Source organism: Megalobrama amblycephala, linkage group LG11 (genome assembly GCF_018812025.1).
Source record: "Megalobrama amblycephala isolate DHTTF-2021 linkage group LG11, ASM1881202v1, whole genome shotgun sequence".
Lineage (NCBI taxonomy): Eukaryota > Metazoa > Chordata > Actinopteri > Cypriniformes > Xenocyprididae > Megalobrama > Megalobrama amblycephala.
In genome coordinates this window covers 10,071,908-10,086,829 of record NC_063054.1, presented here as the reverse complement: position 1 = coordinate 10,086,829, position 14,922 = coordinate 10,071,908, and the positions used below count along the sequence as shown (strand labels likewise).

The following is a 14,922-nucleotide window of genomic DNA, read 5'->3' as shown; positions in this document are numbered from 1 at the left end:
GGGATGAGATTAATGCATGAAATAGCCTGTGTCTGATATGTTTACTGTCTGGAAATGAGGCATTCTGGGATACTTTATAGATGACGTTCATGACATTTTCTTTTTGGGGTCAAAACTGCTAGGTGGCATAACTGCTCTGAGAAAGTCTCATATGTGATTCTTGAAAAAAAAAAAAAAAAAAAAAAAAGAATAATATGTAGTGGAGTTTCATTTTTTTGTTAATATTTGAGTTTATCCACTAAATGTAATTCACTGTGGTGTAACCAATATGCAAGAAGCCAATTTCATAAAACAGGAAAGGGATGACTCCTAGTACAGTAAATCAAATCATATTTTACAAAAATTACTTTTTTCAAGTTGTCTAATAATATAACCCTAACTGTATGATTTTTTTTTTCTTAAAAATACCATGATATTTGTAATAAATTTGCAATAAAAATACGTTTTAATGTACTATGTTATTACATTTTACTTGGTTCTACATCTTGACATAGAGAAATGGCTGCTGGAAATTCAGCTTTGCAATCACAGGAATAAATTACACTTCAAAATAGAAAATAGTAATATTATCTATTTATATAAATTGAGCAGTATTCAGTCATTTGATCTCTTTCTTTCACTCCTCACATACAAATAGAAACATGAACTTATCAGTGAACTACTGTGACACAAAGCCGACAAAGAAGGCATCTGGATATCCTTTGCATTGTACTCCTTTGTCTCTGAAGATGAAAAATGATCTTTTTGTGTAAGTGATTCCCCGTTCTCCACCTATTTCTCTGCCACATTTCCCTTCAGAAAAATCCACTCTAGATTCCACAGACAGATCCTGATATTTTCCCAGATGGACCAAAAGTTGACATTTTACATAAATCACAGTAATTAGGCTGTAATTTTCCATAGATATTTGCCATGGATGAAGAAGAGAGAGAGAGAAAGAATGGAAACGATCTCATGATGCACTGTTGGGTTGGGAGGTGTTGCCAACCAGTCCTTCAAATAAAAATGATTGATGAATTTCTGATTACTTGAAGATGGTTGCTTGACCCAACCCTGGAGCACAGCACATTCATAAACTCTCTGATAGAGTTGTTAAAAACAAAGATGAAATTTGTAAAAACATCCATGACAAGTCTACTGGTAAAAATAAAAGACCCACACAAAGCCAAATATGATGTCACAAAAGAAATCCAAATGTTTTCATGGTCCAAAACACGGTTTATTCAGGATTTCTAAAGCCCACACCCCTCAATGGCACTTTGCAAGATCCAGGCACACTGTTGCCTCCACAAACAGGGTCCCTAAAGACCACTTACCCTCAAGACTTCAAAGATCCAGGGGACGGCAGAGCCTCTGGCAGGGTTCAAACCTGCGTTTAATGTGGACGTACCCCTCCCCTTCCTCTCTTACATAAATCAGCTGGCAGGTTCCCATCCATCACTCCTGCAGGTCTGTCCACAGCCGTCTGGGCACTGATCTGTTTTGCAGTTATAATGTACAAAGTCTTTTTACTTAAATGTACATTAAAGGGATAATTCACCCAAAAATTAAAATTGTCATCATATATTCACCCTCAAGTTGTTCCAAACCAGTACAAATTTCTTTCTTCTGCTGAACACAGATATTGACTGACTTCCATAGTATTTTTTCCCCCTGCTGCTACTATGGAAGTTAATGGGGTCATCAATTGTCTGGATACACATATTATTCAAAATATCTTCTTTTTGTGTTTTGCGTAATAAGTGCATAAAATTCAAACACTTTAAACATTTAATCTTGCTTTAATATTAACTTTGACAGTCCTATTTTAATAATATTCAATAATTGGACAAAAGAATGAATAAATAACATTAAATGCATATTAATATTAAACACACTTCAACAAAAAACTCCCGGTTCATAAAGGGGGAGACACTTTGATGGATTATATACACAACGGTCTCTGTAAAACTCTGTCCCCGCCATATAAATCGGCTCTATTCACAGCTGTGAATTTGCTGTCAGTCATGCGTCTCCTCAGGACGCAGAGACAGAGAGAGACAGTCCAGATTCATCATGCTATCACTCCTCATCTCTATCTCTGTTCCTCTAGGGCTGGATCTAGAAACCAAAAGCTCAGTCACAGAGACAAATGTTCCAGAGAAGTAGGATTATCAGAGCTTCTTTCCGTGTCTCGGGTTTGAGCTGCTGAGGTCTCAGCCAAAGTAAATAAACCACTCTTGCTCTGCTGGTATTTACAGCCTCTGGACAGCACACAAAACATCCCTCACAGCCACAGTCCTCCAGCGAAACAGCTCTTACTTGGCCCGAGCGTCTGGATGCAACACAGCAAGCGTCTGGACGCAAACCAAAGGAAGAGAGAGATGGACAGATAGGTGAAGTGAATACATATGAAGATGTTCTGACTCAGGTTTCCATAATCCAAACAGCCTCTATCCTGAAATCCAGTTATCTAAAGACATGATCAAGAAGTGATGATACAAGTCTGGTCTTTACACGTGAATGTGCATGCCTGGGCTCCAGTGTGTGTATATAAGAGCTTGGGTCAGTGATAAATAAGTCTATCCATAATGATGAAAAAGGGCTGTACTTTTTGCATTGAAGGGATAGTTCGCCCAAAAATGTGTAACACACAAGAATTAACCTCATTGGTTCTTGCTGAAGATCAAACATGCTGCGTAACACGAGAATGAACCTCATTGGTTCTTGCAGAAGATCAAACATTCTGCATAACACGAGAATGAACCTCATTGGTTCTTGCAGAAGATCAAACATTCTGCATAACACGAGAATGAACCTCATTGGTTCTTGCAGAAGATCAAACATTCTGCATAACACGAGAATGAACCTCATTGGTTCTTGCAGAAGATCAAACATTCTGCATAACACGAGAATGAACCTCATTGGTTCTTGCAGAAGATCAAACATTCTGCATAACACGAGAATGAACCTCATTGGTTCTTGCAGAAGATCAAACGTTCTGCATAACACGAGAATGAACCTCATTGGTTCTTGCAGAAGATCAAACGTTCTGCATAACACGAGAATGAACCTCATTGGTTCTTGCAGAAGATCAAACGTTCTGCATAACAGGAGAATGAACCTCATTGGTTCTTGCAGAAGATCAAACGTTCTGCATAACAGGAGAATGAACCTCATTGGTTCTTGCAGAAGATCAAACGTTCTGCATAACAGGAGAATGACCTCATTGGTTCTTGCAGAAGATCAAACGTGCTGCGTAACACGAGAATGAACCTCATTGGTTCTTGCAGAAGATCAAACGTTCTGCATAACATGAGAATGAACCTCAATGGTTCTTGCAGAAGATCAAACGTTCTGCATAACAGGAGAATGAACCTCATTGGTTCTTGCAGAAGATCAAACATTCTGCATAACACGAGAATGAACCTCATTGGTTCTTGCAGAAGATCAAACATTCTGCATAACAGGAGAATGAACCTCATTGGTTCTTGCAGAAGATCAAACATGCTGCGTAACACGAGAATGAACCTCATTGGTTCTTGCAGAAGATCAAACGTTCTGCGTAACACGAGAATGAACCTCATTGGTTCTTGCAGAAGATCAAACGTTCTGCGTAACACGAGAATGAACCTCATTGGTTCTTGCAGAAGATCAAACGTTCTGCGTAACACGAGAATGAACCTCATTGGTTCTTGCAGAAGATCAAACGTGCTGCGTAACACGAGAATGAACCTCATTGGTTCTTGCGGAAGCTCAAACGTGCTGCGTAACACTTGAGAATGACCTCATTGATTCTTGCAGAAGATCAAACGTGCAGCGTAACACGAGAATGAACCTCATTGGTTCTTGCAGAAGATCAAACGTGCTGCGTAACACGAGAATGAACCTCATTGGTTCTTGCAGAAGATCAAACATTCTGCATAACATGAGAATGAACCTCAATGGTTCTTGCAGAAGATCAAACGTTCTGCATAACAGGAGAATGAACCTCATTAGTTCTTGCAGAAGATCAAACATTCTGCATAACACGAGAATGAACCTCATTGGTTCTTGCAGAAGATCAAACGTTCTGCATAACAGGAGAATGAACCTCATTGGTTCTTGCAGAAGATCAAACGTTCTGCATAACAGGAGAATGAACCTCATTGGTTCTTGCAGAAGATCAAACATTCTGCATAACACGAGAATGAACCTCATTGGTTCTTGCAGAAGATCAAACATTCTGCATAACACGAGAATGAACCTCATTGGTTCTTGCAGAAGATCAAACGTTCTGCATAACATGAGAATGAACCTCAATGGTTCTTGCAGAAGATCAAACATTCTGCATAACACGAGAATGAACCTCATTGGTTCTTGCAGAAGATCAAACGTTCTGCATAACACGAGAATGAACCTCATTGGTTCTTGCAGAAGATCAAACATTCTGCATAACACGAGAATGACGTCATTGGTTCTTGCAGAAGATCAAACGTGCTGCGTAACACGAGAATGAACCTCATTGGTTCTTGCAGAAGATCAAACATTCTGCATAACACGAGAATGACGTCATTGGTTCTTGCAGAAGATCAAACGTGCTGCGTAACACGAGAATGAACCTCATTGGTTCTTGCAGAAGATCAAACATTCTGCGTGACACGAGAATGAACCTCATTGGTTCTTGCAGAAGATCAAACATTCTGCATAACACGAGAATGAACCTCAATGGTTCTTGCAGAAGATCAAACATTCTGCGTAACACGAGAATGAACCTCAATGGTTCTTGCAGAAGATCAAACATTCTGCGTAACACGAGAATGAACCTCAATGGTTCTTGCAGAAGATCAAACGTTCTGCATAACATGAGAATGAACCTCAATGGTTCTTGCAGAAGATCAAACATTCTGCGTAACACGAGAATGAACCTCAATGGTTCTTGCAGAAGATCAAACATTCTGCGTAACACGAGAATGAACCTCAATGGTTCTTGCAGAAGATCAAACATTCTGCGTAACACGAGAATGAACCTCATTGGTTCTTGCCGAAGCTCAAACATGCTGCGTAACACGAGAATGAACCTCACTGGTTCTTGCAGAAGATCAAATGTGCTGCATAACAGGAGAATGAACCTCATTGGTTCTTTTAGATGCTCAAACGTGCTGCGTAACATTTGAGAATGAACCTCATTGGTTCTCGCACATCAAGCAAACATGTTTGAGTTTCTGTTTACCACAACTGATGTGAGTTGGACTAAACCGCTCAATTCATATGGATTAGTTCTAAGATCTTTTTATGATCAAAGTTTCAGTAATTAAAGACAGAATTTTCATTTTTGGGTGAACTATCCCTTTATTGTTGGTTTCATATATTGTTGAAAACTACATAAGTGTGCACACCCCTGAGGTAATACTTACTGTAGTTGAAGCACCCTTTTATTTTTTTTTACAACACTGTTTGGATAGGAGTCTATCAGCTTGGCACATCTAGACATGGGAATATTTTCCCGCTCTTCTCTGCAAAAAAAAAGGTTCCAGATCTGTTAAATTGCGAGGGCATCTCCAGTGCACGGCCCTCTTCACTAATTAATAAATACATTTTCTTTCTTGCTGTAATAGGATACAGCACAGTGGAAAAAGGTATCAAGGAGAGAGGCAAAGCCTGGCACCTTAACTGGCGTTACCCTGGAATCTGCCCGCCAGGGGCTCAGTCATGCCAACTCAAACCAAACCTACTGACCGACTTTTCTACTGATCGACATTTTCAGCATCTGACCTCTACAGCACATCCACCACTTTCACGCTGTTACTATAACAAATTTTCCATTAATCTATGTCGTCTTTCCGTTCACACTTTCCCTTAGTACAGTCCTGCCTTTCCTCACTCCTTCCCACAATCCCTCTCTCCGTCTGTCGGAGGCCTCCTGTTGGTATGTGTGAAATGTGAATTAGCAGACGGACTCTACCAGTCCTGCTGAGCTCAAAGAAAAACCCAGACAGGCGAAAGCGGGGGGAAAACGCTCCCTCTCGTCTGTCTCCCTCAATCTCTCACTCTATTAGATATAACCTAGATCCCCCCCACCTGCTGAGGCCACCATATTTCACCTATTTAACTGTGCGTCCACGCCTCTAGAAAAACACTCCGTTGGTTTCTATCATCTCTTATTGTTTCCTTTAACCTACAGTCTGACCTGCCTGTCAGTGGAAAAATACCCTGCTGTAGCTGTACGCTGAGAAACACTGTTTGCTCACAATTACATGCTTCTGGGATTACTTTCATGCCACGCAGTGTCTCCCCTAAACCACTTCATTTTGACCTACAGCGCTTTGCTTTAATGTGCTTCATTATATATAAATCACAATTGCAACTATTTTTTTTTTCAGTTTCAGCCTTTAATAATTGGGAATTTTGGGGGTCAGTATTTACTTAATTACTTAGTTTACTTTATTTACACATTACATTTTTATTCAGCATGAATACAATAAATTTATCAAAGGTGATAGTAAAAGACATGTATAATTATTTTTTTTTAAATAAATGGGAAAAATGTCAATTTCCACAAAACATAGGTAGCACAATTGTTTTCAATGTTGATAAAAATACATTTGAATGGTAGTGTAGCTCACATTTGCGATTTTTTATTTTATTTTAAACTTTCTCTCAATTATTAGTTTTATTTGTACTCTGAGGCTGAAATGGTAATTCATATGCATCTCGTGATGGGAGAATTTTATATACCTACATTCATTAGCAGCAAATGATAATTTGGGGATTTCCAACAAGTTTGGCTCAAAGTGCATCCAAGTAAATCAAAAACACCACCTGTGGGCTAAAGAAAAATTTCCCATCAGAGATCCACAAAAAAACATAATTCATGAATGTTAAATCACACTTTTCCCTCTTGGATCAGTTCTCCAGAAAGACACAAAATAGACAGCAGAGAGATTCACAAGCATACCCTACTCATAAAAGAAAAGCAGATCTGACCACTTGACCGTATATTTCTTTGAGTGTCCTCCTCCATTAAGAGCCACAGCCGAAACCTCCAGTGACCTCCACAACGGCCACAGCAGGACTCTCATCCACAACATCTGCTTCTAATATTGATCATCTTGTCCTTTTATTCACTCGCTTGCTTTCTCAAAGGTCCATGTGGACACATGGGAGTGTGGCTTAGGGACTGTTGCATAACATTTCGGTGTGTGGTGGTAAAAAGTCCTCTCCTCATTTGACTCGCACATTTTAAAGCCTTTTCTGAACCGCAACGAAGAGGACAAACAAGGCCATCATGGGGACATGGAAAAAATAATAATACATTAAAACATTAGTGGCATATGGGAATGTGTGTGTGTGTTTGAAAGTAAACAGTGGGGCAGCAGACTTTCTTTTTTATAAAATACCAATAATCGTCAAATATCATAAGCAAAAATACAGTATGCAGCATGTACAATGTGTCATTTTACAGCTGTAAAATAAAAATGAAGCACAGTATATGTTCATTAGGTGGTTTTAGTGATTTGTTTTAAAAAAATCTAATGGTCACATGATTTCCTTGCTCAGACACTTCACTGCACATCTATGTGACACTCCTAGAGGCATTCTTGAAGGGGAAAAAAAGCAGATTGTCTTTCACCTCTAACCTTTGACTTGTTGCACTGAAGTGAAAGGTCAAACATATAAGTGGAGGATTAAGGGACCAGTAACATCTTCAGTGATCTAAGAAGAAAGAAATATCTGTCAGTCATAACACACTGTTCCAAAAAAAAAAAAATATTATATATATATATAGGCAGCACAGTACAAGCACAAACACAAGTTATTGACCTTGACAGAAGTCTCTCCAGTTGAACTATCAATTATTGACTTAATTAGGGAATCCAATAGCATGCAAAATAGCGAATAGTTTCAAAACAAGTTACTCGTTTCATCGAGTAGCAGCAGTGTTGGGGGTAACACATTACAAGTAATGCGAGTTACGTTATCAGATTACTTTTTCCAAGTAACTAGTAAAGTAACTACTTTTTCAAATAAGTAACGCAAGTTACTTTGTTTTCCTATTTAATGACTGACAGCTCTCCTCTCCCCATGTAGAGAGAAATAAAGTTCAGAAGTGTTGTGTGCGCTGTGTGAACATGATGGGTATTGTAGTTCTAGACTAAATGTGAACAGGCATTTACTAAAACAGATTCGGTATTCCTCAAAATGAATAAAAACAGTGACATGCAAACTCAGAATTTTACGCAAACCTGCACAAATTAAATGTTAAATAACACAAATATACTTTATGTATTTAATCTCACTTTATCAACCAGTGTCTTTGCTGCTGATCTTCAATGATCCAATTCAACCATACTAATTAGCAAAAACGACTTTTGATAAACATAACATGCGTTTCTTTTTTATTGTTGAAGACTGCTGAACTTTCTTGTCTGAGTTGCGCCCTCTACCGCACAGGCGTGAATTTGCATTTCCTCCAGCCTGAGGCTTCTTCATTTCACTTATGGTGTGAAAGGGCCTTTACATTTGCCAAAAATAAAATAACTTTTTTGTTATTAAAAAACAAACAAGCAAGCCCAGCCCAGATTATAAAAAGTATTTTTTTATTTTTTTTTTTTGTGAAAAAGTAGATACTTCAGTGTGTAGCAGAAGAGAAGGCAAGTTTTGGGACATCGGCTCCAATCCTTTCTTTCTTATGCTGAACATATTTTGAAGAATGTCTAAACAACATTGGAGCTCATTGACTTTCACTGAATGGAAAACACTGAGACATTTCTAAAAGTATCTTTTGTGTTCCACAGAATTTTCATTTTTGGGTGAACTATCCCTTTGAGAGCAATATGATCAAGAGAAACAGTTTGAGATTTGAAAAATTTGAGAACACACTTAAAAATAAAGGTTCTTTGTTGGCATCTACACGGCATGCATAATTGTTAGGCAAGTTGATTTTCTGATCATTTTTTTTATATAGGCATATTTTACCAATTCCTAACCACATCATTCTTAATAACTATTAATTTTGAGATTTAACTCAGACTGAAAAGTCAACAATTATTAAATGCTCATGAGAAGGATGCAATACTAATGCAATACTAGAAATTGCCAATTTAAAGCATGATCAATGGACAGCAAAATGCTCATTTGGGTCATTACTCGCCCTCATGTCGTTTTACACCCGTAAGGCCTTCATTCATCTTCGGAACACAAATTAAGATATTTTTGTTGAAATCCGAGGGCTCAGTGAGGCCTGCATTCACAGCAATGACACTTCCTCTCTCAAGATCCATAAAGGTACTAAAAACTTATTTAAAACAGTTCCTACAGTGGTTCTACCTTAATATTATAAAGCAACGAGAATACTTTTCGTGCGCCAAAAATAAACAAAATAACGACTTTTCAACAATATAGTGATGGACCTATTTCAAAACACTGCTTCTGAGCTTTGCGAATCGAATCAGTTTCTCGGAGCGCCAAAGTCACGTGATTTCAGCAGTTTAGCTGTTTGATAGGAGAGCCGAATCACTAATTCGATTAGTAAAGCTCCGAAGCAGTGTTTTGAAATCGCCCATCACTATATTGTTGAAAAGTTGATATTTTGGCACACAAAAAGTATTCTCGTCGCTTTATAATATTAAGGTAAAACCACTGAACTCGCATGAACTATTTTAAATATGTTTTTAGAACCTTTATGGATCTTGAGAGAGGAAGTGTCATTGCAGTGAATGCAGGCCTCACTGAGCCATCGGATTTAATCAAAAATACTTAATTTGTGTTCTGAAGATGAACGAAGGTATTACGGATGTAGAACGACATGAGGGTGAGTAATTAATGACATTATTTTAATTTTTGGGTGAACTAACCCTTTAACTGCAAAATAATTAAGAATTAAGGCAAATAATTAAGTGTGAAACCATCAGAAACCCATTAGTCTCTAGCGTCACCATTTCCAGAACTGCAACCTACCTGGAGTCTCCAGAAGTGCAAGGTATCAGGATCTCAGAGATTTAGGTTAGGTAAAGAATCCTAAAAAATGACCCCCACTTAATAAGGATCACAAGCTGGAGTGTTGTAAAATACATGTTTTTTATAGGCTTTATAGACAGACAGATTGAGAGTGACTCTTGAAGGACCAGCACCACATCCTCTTGTACCACTGTTTGAAGAATTCATCTTCTAGAATCTGGCAGTAAGTTTTGGGAGTTCATTTTTAGTCCATCTCCTACCCTGAAGTCCATTTTGCAGAGATGGACTAAAAATGAACCCCCAAGACTTACTGCCAGATTCTGGAAGATGAATTCTTCAAACAAACAGTGGTACGAGAGGATGTGGTGCTGATCCTTCAAGAGTCACTCTTGAAGTTCTTCTATGGCATCAACTATGTTTACACCACCTATTTAATACAATTATGGTTACTATGATTAAGAGCTTAAATGCATTCATTTGATCGAAGTATTGCATTTACATGAGGTAAAGTATATACATGCACCATTATAATCCCATTAAACGCCCTCACTGTGAAAACCCTATTTTGGAACATTTATTTTTCGAGTGAAGAGCTCAACTTTATGTAAATAAGCAGTAAACTGATGGGGTGACCAGTAAGAGGACAGACCTGTTATCTGATATAGTTGGACACAGTGGCAGAGTTTGAACGTCTTCTCTATAGCTATACAACTGCTCAGATTCAAGTAAACAGGTTTACATTCAAACAGTCTGTCCTCAGATATTTACTCCATTCTTGATTTTAATAACCTCAAACTGCTAACTCGGCACTGCTCGAGCTGGCTCAGAAGTGGCTGTCGGATCACACCAGCCTCACTGCATATTTCCCGCCCACACTGGAAAGAGAGCACACATTTACTCAGTTCAAATTCTCGGGATGGCCGACTAAAAGGGAAATCCAAGACGGGAGAACTCGGGGTTACACTAACACTCAAAATCCAGAAAGATGCTGGGACAGAGACACAAATGAAAGAGAGAACTTTAATATTCTGTGACTCCTGTAGATGACGAGTGACAGGTATCAGAAATCTCACATTACTCATGAACATTCAGCTCTGCCACAACAGAGCAGATGGAATCAGCATCTAGCTACTCCTGCTCAAGGATTTATGACAGGCTCAGACAGCGAATAACTACCTGGAGATTTTCTGGAGTTTTAATCAAGTTGCTAGCATTGCTAATGTACTCTATACAGTCCAACACTTCCTTATATAGTGAACTAGTTTAAATACCAAGAGATACAGTAGCAAGGTATTTAAAAGCAATTGAAGTTCATTTTGTTAATGTTATTTCAAAACATTATAAAAGCTGCATGATAAAAGATATTCATAAGTTCTCTGCTGTATGTACAAATAATTGTAACCACAGCTGTAATACATTAAAGGATCAGTTCACTTCAGAATTAAGATAATTTACTCACCCCCATGTCATCCATGATGTTTATGTCTTTCTTTCTTCAGTTGAAAAGAAATTAAGGTTTTTGAGGAGAACATTCCAGGATTTTTCTCCATATAGTGGACTTCGCTGGGGTTCAAAGGGTTGAAGGTCCAAATGTCAGCTTCAGTGCAGCTTCAAAGGGCTCTACATGATCCCAGATGAGGAATAAGAGTCTTATCTAGAGAAATGATTCATTTTCCAAAACAAACAAAAAAAAAAATCTATTTTTTAACCACAAATCTTGCACTGCTCTGTGATGCGCCACGCATTCTGTAATCACATTGGAAATGTCACACGTGACGTAGCCGGAAGTACCGATCCAGGGTGAATGTGATTTCACCAAGTATGACATGTTCAACATCTTTGTTGATCCTGGAACAACATTCCAATCAACCAATCAGATTTGAGGGACAAGTTTACCATTCATGTCAAGTTTAGGCTTGCAAACAGGGTTAGGTGCTTCTACATCAGTGTCATTATTCACATATTCAGGAACATGTCTTACTTGGCAAAATCACGGTGACCACCGATCCAGTGTCTATAAAGCGAACGTGCAAAGACTAAGTCAAATGGACTTTACAAATATACAGTACAGTCCAAAAGTTTGGAACCAAGATTTTTAATGTTTTTAAAAGAAGTTTCGTCTGCTCACCAAGGCTACATTTATTTAATTAAAAATACAGTAAAAAACAGTAATATTGTGAAATATTATTACAATTTAAAATAACTGTGTACTATTTAAATATATTTGACAAAGTAATTTATTCCTGTGATGCAAAGCTGAATTTTCAGCATCGTTACTCCAGTCTTCAGTGTCACATGATCCTTCAGAAATCATTCTAATATGCTGATTTGCTGCTCAATAAACATTTATGATTATTTTCAATGTTAAAAACAGTTGTGTACTTTTTTTTTTTCAGGATTCCTTGATGAATAGAAAGTTCAAAAGAACAGCATTTATCTGAAATACAAAGCTTCTGTAGCATTATACACTACCGTTCAAAAGTTTGGGGTCAGTAAAAATTTTTATTTTTATTTTTTTGAAAAGAAATTAAAGAAATGAATACTTTTATTCAGCAAGGATGCATTAAATCAATCAAAAGTGGCAGTAAAGACATTTATAATGTTACAAAAGATTAGATTTCAGATAAACACTGTTCTTTTGAACTTTCTATTCATCAAATAATCCTGAAAAAAAATATTGTACACAAATATTTTGTACAATTGTACACATTAAATGTTTCTTGAGCAGCAGATCAGCATATTAGAATGATTTCTGAAGGATCATGTGACACTGAAGACTGGAGTAACGATGCTGAAAATTCAGCTTTGCCATCACAGGAATAAATTACTTTGTGAAATATATTCAAATAGAAAACAGTTATTTTAAAGTGTAATAATATTTCACAATATTACTGTTTTTACTGTATTTTTAATTAAATAAATGTAGCCTTGGTGAGCAGACGAAACTTCTTTTAAAAACATTAAAAATCTTAGTGGTTCCAAACTTTTGAACTGTACTGTAGGTAAAACAACAATGTCGGACAATTTTGAACTTGGAGGAGAAAATGAGATGCAGTTTTTTGCTTTACCGCGGTACTTCCGCCTATGTCAAGTGTGACCTTTCCAATGTGATTACGTAATGCATGGCACATCGCAGAGGAGTGCAAGATGAGCATTTGTGGTTGAAATACATATACATTTTTTTTTTTAGAAAATGACCAATCGTTTCGCTAGATAAGACTCTTATTCCTCGTCGGGGATCGTGTAGAGCTCTTGAAGCTGCACTGAAACTTATATTCGGACCTTCAACCTGTTGAACCCCAGTGAAGTCCACTATATGGAGAAAAATCCTGGATTGTTTTCCTCAAAAACCTTAATTTCTTTTCAACTGAAGAAAGAATGACATAAACATATTGGATGACATAAGGGTGAGTAAATTATCAGGAAATTTTAATTCTGAAGTGAACTAATCCTATAAAATACTTACACTCTAAAAAATGCTGGGTTAAAAACAACCCAAGTTGGGTTGAAAATGGACAAACCCAGCGATTGGGTCGTTTTAACCCAGCGGTTGAGTTAAATGTTTGCCCAACATGCTGGGTAGTTTTATTTAAACCAACTATTGTTTAAAAATTGCTATATGGCTAGCTTAAAATGAACCCAAAATAGTTGGGAAATTAAAAACCAGTTGCAATTAGAGGCAACAATAATAGACAAAAGGTGAATGTTTATTAATAAGCTTTAATATTTTATTAATATAAATTTAATAGTTTAATAGTTTATTAATATAAATGTATTAATAAGCAATTCAATAAACGTTTATTGTTTAATAATTATTCATTGAACATTAATAAATGTTCATTTCCAACATACTTTAGGTTAATTTTAATTAAGCAATACAGTAATTTTTAAACAATAGTTGAGTTAAATAAAACTACCCAGCAGGTTGGGCAAACATTTAACCCTACCGCTGGGTTAAAACAACCCAATTGCTGGGTTTGTCCATTTTCAACCCAACTTGGGTTGTTTTTAATCCAGCATTTTTTAGAGTGTAATATAGCTTTAAAGCAGGAGCCATTCTAAAAATTGTTTATTAAGGACATTTATAAAGTTACTTTTTCTGTATCAAAAATCATGTTTGGATCATGTAGATCAAGTTACTAGATTAATTATGTATTTCCTTTGTAAGAAATTATTTGACAAGTTTCTGTTGCTTTCCACTTAGAATTATATTGTAATAGATTATTATATCAGTAAAATATAATGTGCACATCTTTTAGGTTTTGAATATTGTAGATGATGAAGGGGTGTTAAAAGGGGAGTTTTAACCATGAACATTATGTTTGTTTATGTTTGTTTGTTTGTTTGCTGCTAAGAAAAAGGAAGTTACACAATGAATTTTATGTATTATTTAATCTTGTTGATATTGTATGTAAAGGTCTAAAGTGTGTGTGTGTGTGTGTGTGTGTGTGTGTGTGTGTGTGTGTGTGTGTGTGTGTGTGTGTGTGTGTGTGTGTGTGTGTGTGTGTGTGTGTGTGTGTGTGTGCATGTGTGTTCTGGCAGTGAGGGAAAGTCCAAACATAATGTGAGGAGCAGCATCACGGAGAGTGCAGTTTTTGAATGTAAGCTTGTCTCGCAGCAGTCTGTCTCCCTCTGCAAATTACAGGGTTCAGCGGTGTGAACACAAACACACAGACACACCGCAGCCCTGGCACACAGAGACTTGGGTCACTTTCCAGTCAATTTAAACTCCTCCCTTTTTTTCCTGGAACTCTGTGTCTGTACATCCTAAGGGTTACTTTTTTTATGCGTTTTGTTTTTGTTTTGCTCTACATGGGACCCGAAACTCTGACGCCACTAGCGAAAAAGCCTCTACCATTCAAAAGTTGATTTTTTTTTTCTTTAAGAAAGTAATAACTTTATCCTGCAAGGTGCATGAAATGACAGTAAAGACATTTACAATGTAACAAAAGATTTCTATTAAATATATATGTTGTTCTTTGCAACTTTTCATTCATTGAAAAA

General features: G+C 37.1%; 1 long non-coding RNA gene across 1 annotated transcript in view; it reads right to left on the bottom strand.

The window, feature by feature from the left end:
- Positions 1-1,765: 1,765 nt before the first annotated feature.
- LOC125279106 overlaps positions 1,766-14,922 on the bottom strand; it is a 39,373-nt gene continuing 26,216 nt past the window's right edge. Inside the window, exons 2-5 of the long non-coding RNA XR_007187315.1 lie at positions 7,599-7,674; positions 6,701-7,212; positions 5,376-5,474; positions 1,766-2,336 (exon numbers count right to left, since the gene is read on the bottom strand). This is a non-coding gene — a long non-coding RNA (uncharacterized LOC125279106). The remainder of the gene's footprint in view (positions 2,337-5,375; positions 5,475-6,700; positions 7,213-7,598; positions 7,675-14,922) is intronic.